Source organism: Equus caballus, chromosome 1 (genome assembly GCF_041296265.1).
Source record: "Equus caballus isolate H_3958 breed thoroughbred chromosome 1, TB-T2T, whole genome shotgun sequence".
Classification (NCBI taxonomy): domain Eukaryota; kingdom Metazoa; phylum Chordata; class Mammalia; order Perissodactyla; family Equidae; genus Equus; species Equus caballus.
The window spans coordinates 26897221-26903798 of NC_091684.1; the positions used below are offsets into that span (position 1 = coordinate 26897221).

General features: G+C 49.6%; 1 long non-coding RNA gene across 1 annotated transcript; it reads left to right on the top strand.

The window, feature by feature from the left end:
- The first annotated feature begins 3129 nt into the window (after positions 1–3129).
- LOC138923234 (uncharacterized) lies at positions 3130–5575 on the top strand. Its single transcript, XR_011436590.1, has 2 exons — positions 3130–3267; positions 3370–5575. It is a non-coding gene; the product is annotated as an uncharacterized lncRNA (long non-coding RNA).
- Positions 5576–6578: the final 1003 nt, after the last annotated feature.

Sequence of the window (6578 nt, forward strand, 5' to 3'; positions counted from 1 at the left end):
TTTATTCTTATGCTTTCAGGAAACTTTAAAAAATAACAAAATAGAGCATTTCTAGCCCATCTTTGAGGCAGCCTGCAGAGTTCCAGAAAGGGCCTTTGAAAGCCAGCTGTAGGGTGGATTCCAGCACAAGACCCTGTTTCACAGGGCTGCTGTGTGCAAAGAAATGTGGGAGCTGGAAGTAACCTGAAGCTTTTGGTTTTCAAGGAAAGAGATTGTCTTGTAAGTGGAAGAGTTCTAGTTCTTTGGGAAACTTTGGCCTTTCCACTAAGGAGCATCCAGCCCTCTTTCTCCAAAGAATCTCTTTTCTTTCCAAAGGATGCTTGACTTAACCCAGCATCTGCTCACTTGCTGTGCAGAACGCTCCAGAGTTACATTTTGCTGTGCCTCTTGACAAGTCGAAATGAGTAGGGCTGGCCTGAGGCCAAGAGGTTGGTTAGGTTGGAGCCCCGGCCCCTCCCTCTGCCTTGCTGAAGCACAGCCCCGGTGAACTGGGACCAGCACTTTGGCTCATAATCAAGGGTGTCGTCAGAATCACCTAGAGAGCCAGGTCAAATGTTCTGACCCCACCTTGAACCCTTGTGGCACTCAGGTAAGGCTCTTGATAAAGCTCCCTCAAGTGACCAATGCAACCCCTAGTTGAGGATGGCTCTCATTTCCTTTCCAAATGGAAAGTTAACGAAAACCCAAGTGGACTTCTTTCCCACAGAGCTATTGGAAAATAGACCTGGGGGATGCCAATGAGCCTGCTTGGGATCTATGATCCAAGTGGCATCAGCCACACCCCCTGAGTGCACCCACCGTCACACAGTGATAGAAGCAGAGAGGATGGGGGAGCAGAAGCTGGTGAGCACTTCTTTCTAGCAGGTCATTAATAGTCCACAAGCATTTATGAGGAGCCTGAAATACATGAGGCATTGTGAAAGAGAAATGAATAGGACCGAGCCTGTGCCCTGGGAGGGACAGAGTAAGGTGACCTCCCAACTACTCACCTGTGAAAAGCACCACAGGAAACGTGGAAACTCACTGCTGGTGGGTTCAAAGGAGAAGCCCAGCTAGGACCTGCTTCTCCAGGTGTGGCCCTGCACTACACCTATGAGATCGCCCGGGTGTGGCTTTCTGGGCCACAACGCAGACTTCAGAATCTCTAGGAGTCAGGCACAGGAATCAGCATTTTGCCAAGTTCCCCGGGTGATTGACAATCCAAGAACCGCTGATACCTGGGAGGATTAGGGAAGGCTCATGGTAGGGTGCTGCCTGAGAGAGCTTCTGAAAGATGGGTAAGACTGATGGGGAAAGGCATTCCAGCCAGAACCATGGAGTCAGTAGGAATGCATAATAGATGTAGGCAACATTTAAGGAGCATCTACTGTGTGCCAGGCACCCTTCTATGTGCATTTACGTATATTTATTTATCTAATTCCCATGTCAACCCTATGATGTGGGTACCATTATCATCCTCCCTATTTTCCAGATAAGGAAACTGAGGCACAGAAGGGTTAAGTGACTTGTCAAAGGTCACACAGTGGTAAGTAGCAAAGCCAGGATTTGACCCCAGGCAGTGCTGGTATATATACTGAGAAATCGTAGCAAATGAGTTTGAAAATGTCAAGTGGGGCTGACCATGGAAAAGCCTTGAACACTAAGCTAAGGTAAATGTGGACGGCATACAATAAGCAGCGGTGAGCCACTGGCAATTTTTGAGTGAGACAGTTAACTCGATCTGCCCACTAGGAAGTCCTGAACCGTGATGAGCGCTCTGTTAGGTGCTGCTGGGTTTTATAGCTGGCTTCCGGAGCGGCGTTGGTGGCAACAATCACTGAAGGTCTTCAAGTGCTAACATAAGCTGTTCCGAAGGCTGTGATTCAGAACATTCTCATGCTCTGTCCGGTCTCCACCTCATGGCATAGAGCTGGAAGGTTGTTTGGTTTGGCCAGCGGACGGCGGGCAGACAGAGCCAAGAACCACACAGCGAAGGAAGCGTGTGCCTTCAGCTCGCCTCATCCCCGCCCCCTTCACCCTCCTCTGCCTTGCACCCCCCCACCACCCTGGAGGGGCACCTTTTAGAGTTAACTTTTCTCATTGCCATCCAAAGATAGCTTGTTTTTCTAACTAGTTTTTTTTAAAAAAAATAGAAACAACATAGTCATGATAAAAGAATTCAACCCCTGACAGAAAAATTAACAGATAAAAGCTCCCACTCCTGACTTCTCAGTCCATTCCCCAGCGATACCAAGATGAAGTTTCTTGTGTATCCTTCCAAATTTTCCATGTATGTATCACATGTATGGATGCCCCCTTTTTCTTCTTTACATAAATTGCATCATACCATCTAACTTTTCTTGGATATCTTTTTTGAACATTTGGCTCTACCTTGCTCTTTAAAATAGCTGCTGACTCTCTCCCCATGTGGATGAGTGAACCCTCATTTACCCAGCCTCCCTACTAAGGAACGCTTCAGTGGCTCCACTTTTTTTGCTCTTAGACACAACACTGCAGCGAGCGCTCTGTGCATAAAGCCTGTTGGAGGGGATCTTTCCTCTCCTGGTAATCGCTGTATTCTCTACTCACCAACATGCTGTCTGTGGATTTATCACCAAGCATCTTACCATAAAAATAAACTGTTGCCTGGGATCTATTCAATCATCATGACTCCAGAGTGAGGAAAAGGCATTTGCAACCAAGTACTGAGCAATACAGCTTGTGTTCCAGCCTGGGCCAGGACTATGTGGGGAATAGAACTATACAAGGGCTCTGTCCCCAAGGAACTGAGTCTACTACTAGGAAGACAAGACCAATGGTTGCAAAATGAGCCCGAGAACAGTGCAGTGAAAGGTGGTGAGTGATTGAAAGTGAAGTCAAGGAGTGGCTCTGAGGCCTGCCTGGGCATGGGGGGAATGTGAGAACTTCCAAATCAGCTTTGGGTTTGAGCTGTAACCATGTTAGCTGATACATGGGAAAATGTGAGGAGCCTCCCCAAAGAAAAGCCAATCTACACGATTGTCGTTCTCTCCCCAAATGCTTGTGTTCCATTCATCTGAGCCCAGGGCTGGTTTATTTCTTCCTGCACAATGTGGGGCCCCTCCTTTATAGGCCAAAGTCACATTTTTTTATCCCTCTGATCTTCCTCTACAGCCCCACAAAGAAACCAGAAAATGAAACTGTCAACAACAAATTATCTCCCAGCAAGATGGGAGCACATAAACCTCAGAGATAGTCAAAGACATTCTTCTTTTCTTGCTGGGAAAAGTTAGGTCTTAAAAGTACAAGGTGAGATTTACAGGACTGGAGTGGGGTAGGGAGTGGGGAAGAATTTGATTCTATGTGTTTCTTTAAAACCCACTGACCAGTAATATTTTGGGTTTTTCTTAGGGTAACTTGATTTAAAATAGAAATAGAAAGCAAAGACCCACTTCCTGCCACTTCTCATAAGCTGCCCTTGGGCCTGTCTTCCCAATAGGCCAGAGAAGACTCGCACAGCCCCCACAGCCTCATTGCTCACCTATTCCTGGAGAGTGGAGTGAGCTGTGTTAGACCAAAAGTCTCTTGGGAGAGTGGTTGAACACCCAAAGACAGACAGTGGCCTTGGGTCTATACCAAAGGGCATGGCTAGTGCTGAATCAGCCCCCCAGGAGTCAAACCAGCAAGTCGGCTGCAAGATCTCCCAGCCAAGGAAAATGAGTCAGCCCATACATTCCCCATGCCCCAGGAATCAGGGCCAACGAGACGACAGCGGAAGCCTTAAGTAGAGCAAGATTCAGGGCCAAGGAGGTTGGTGGCGTACAGCCCTCTGGATATTCACAGCTTTGTCTGGAAGGATTCCTAAGAAGCCCTCTCCACACAAGTATTTCCTCCTTGCAGCATTTTACAGGCCGCCCAGGCCAGAAACTACTGAAGCTCCACCCCTCCAGAACAAGACAAGGCTTCAAGCAGCACGGTTGCTCAGCCTGAATGTTTAATGCTGGAGAGAGAGACCAGGAACGGGGGACCCCCTGCCCGTTCTCCACGTGCCCACTCAAAATGGAGGCCCACCTGTGAGTCCTGCCCACTAGACACCCAGACTTCTCCCATGACAAAGGCATGTGAAGACCAATGAGACCGAGATTCCAGACACAGAGTAAAGAGCACATGGGCTAAGAGCTTGGGCTCTGTGTTCAAATCCCGGCTGTGCCATGTCCTAGCTCAGCAAGTCTCATAATTTCCGTGAGCCTTCGCTTCGCCTCCATTTCTTCTCCTGTAAAATGGGAATAATACTGTCCACCTCATAGAGCCATTGAGAAAACTGAGGAGAAAGGGCACATGTGAAGCACTCAGCTCAGGGCCTGACGAATAGTAAACTCGATGACAACGAGAACGGCAGCGGTTATTACCTTGCTCTTCGGAGGGCTCCCTACAGCCAATTTCCTACTTCCTGGTTCCCCTACTGGTGACGAGGCTGTCCCTCAAGTCCCTCCTCCGGCCACACTCCTCACTCCTGGGTCTGTCTTCCCTGGGGGCTCCCTCGGCACACAGCGTGGGACCTACAGGAACTGTTTCCTCCACACCTTCCTCAGGGCCAGGTGCATGCTCAGGAAGCGTCTGTGGGCCTGACCAAAGCGGGCCTGGGGCACTGGCCCCAGTTCTAGGGAACAAGGAGGGGTCTCTTGCCTTGGACCCTCTGACCCCTCTGCTCTCCTAGTCCCTTTGCAGGCGAACAGCCAGAGCCCAGACCAGCAGTTACCATAGCAACAACAGAGCCAGAGAGAGGGTACCAGGCAGGGCATCCCTGTTTCTGGGGTGATCCAGTTGCCTCATCTGGACAGCAAAGTGGGAGACAGCTGTGATAGCTGCTCTGAGATGAACTCTCTGGAAGGGGTCCAGGTTTCTATGTCATCCATACATCCTTCCTTCCGTCATTCATCCAGTCACATATCCAGGTATTTGCTCATTCACAAAACACTTAGTGAGTGGCTGTCACTACCATATGGCAGGCACTGTGCCAGGTGCTAAGAAAACAAAGTTCAAGTGAGACCCTATTCCTGCCTCGAGAGAGCTCCCAGTCTCAAGGGGAAAGCAGAAGAGGGAGGCAGAGGAGGGCAGAGGTGGTACGGGCGATGGGGAGCGGAGGAGTACAGAGGTTAGGAGTGCAGCCTCTGCCGTGGGCTGCCAGCATTCAAAGTCCGGCTCTGTCCTTTACTGGCTGTGTGACATCTGGGCAAGTCATTTCACCTCTAAGCCTCAGTTTACCCTTCTGTAAAGTGGGAGCAATTAGTACTTACCTCATAAGGTTGTGAGGTGTAACTAGTATATGTAACTAGTACCTGACATATAGTAAGCACTCAGTAAACAGGTTAACTATTGTTCTGACCCTACCCCAGGGTTCCCTCCTCTATACCTGAAGCCCAGCTTTTAAGTGAGGGTTTCTTGCAGGGCTTCCTCAGCAGAGCCCCGGCTAACCCCTCCCTTGGCTTCCAGGTTAAGCAGCCCCTGCCACCACTGCACCTGGGACATCTGAATGTCGCCCGCCCCACCCCCTGCTGTTTTCAGATTATCAGGACAGTGTCACAGATAAAGTCTCCAAAGGGGACCTTTCTCTTCAGCAAATGAGAGCCTATGACCATTTATTCTAGAATGGAATTTTAAAAATACCTCCTGCCCTTATCATTTATACAGTTCCTCGTTATTCATTCTTGTACCTTCCTCCTACAGCAGAAAAGCACAGAAGCATGCAAACACACACACACACACATCCTTTGAGAGATTTTCTAAACCCCTGAGCATAACCTGAATATTCCACAGCTTTGGAAGCATAAACCAATCCAGATTTAGCAAAGGCTGCTCTCGCTAAGAGATGTCCATCCCCCTCACTTCCCAGCCCCCCAGTTCTGTGATGCTGGGAAAGGGGCTGCCCCTGCTCAGGCTCCCCTGGGTGGGCAGCACAGTCAGAGCCTGCCCCAGCTGCTTGGTCCTCCTCTGCTGGACAGGCCTGCATAGGGCTCTTTCCTGCTTGCTACTAGCCAGGGAGCTGACTGTTGCTCTTGAACCAGGCCCTCTGGAGTAAGGCCATATGCTACTGACCAAGTGGGCTGGGGACCCTTGCTACCTGCGAGGGGATTCTTGGTCATGGTAGATCCTTAGGAGGAAATGACAGGGCAGAGTACTCCACAGTTCCTGTCTGGAGTACATGTGTAATCATCCTTCCAGGAGCAGAATGGTCCTGGGGCACGTTTGCGTTCCATGCAGCATCCAAGCTGCCTAGTAACTGGGCAGACCTGTGGGCATTTTAAATCCTTCACACTTTAACCATCGAAGGGAGACAACGCGCCCCAAGAGGGCAAATAAAGGAGATTCTGAGTGCTCCTTCATAACACGGGAGAGGGTATTTATTTTACTATCATCAACAACATGGCAAGATTTCAGGATGCACAGCACTAAACTAGACTTGCGGTGCGAGGCGTGGGGAGGGAGGAGGAAGAAAAGTCCCAGCTTCCAAGGGCTCACGGGTCATTTGAGACTAAACATACACACGTGAAACAACCAGAAAACAACTCCAAACCACGAATCAAGCTGTGTGCGATGTAGGACATCTTGTTCCACAAGGT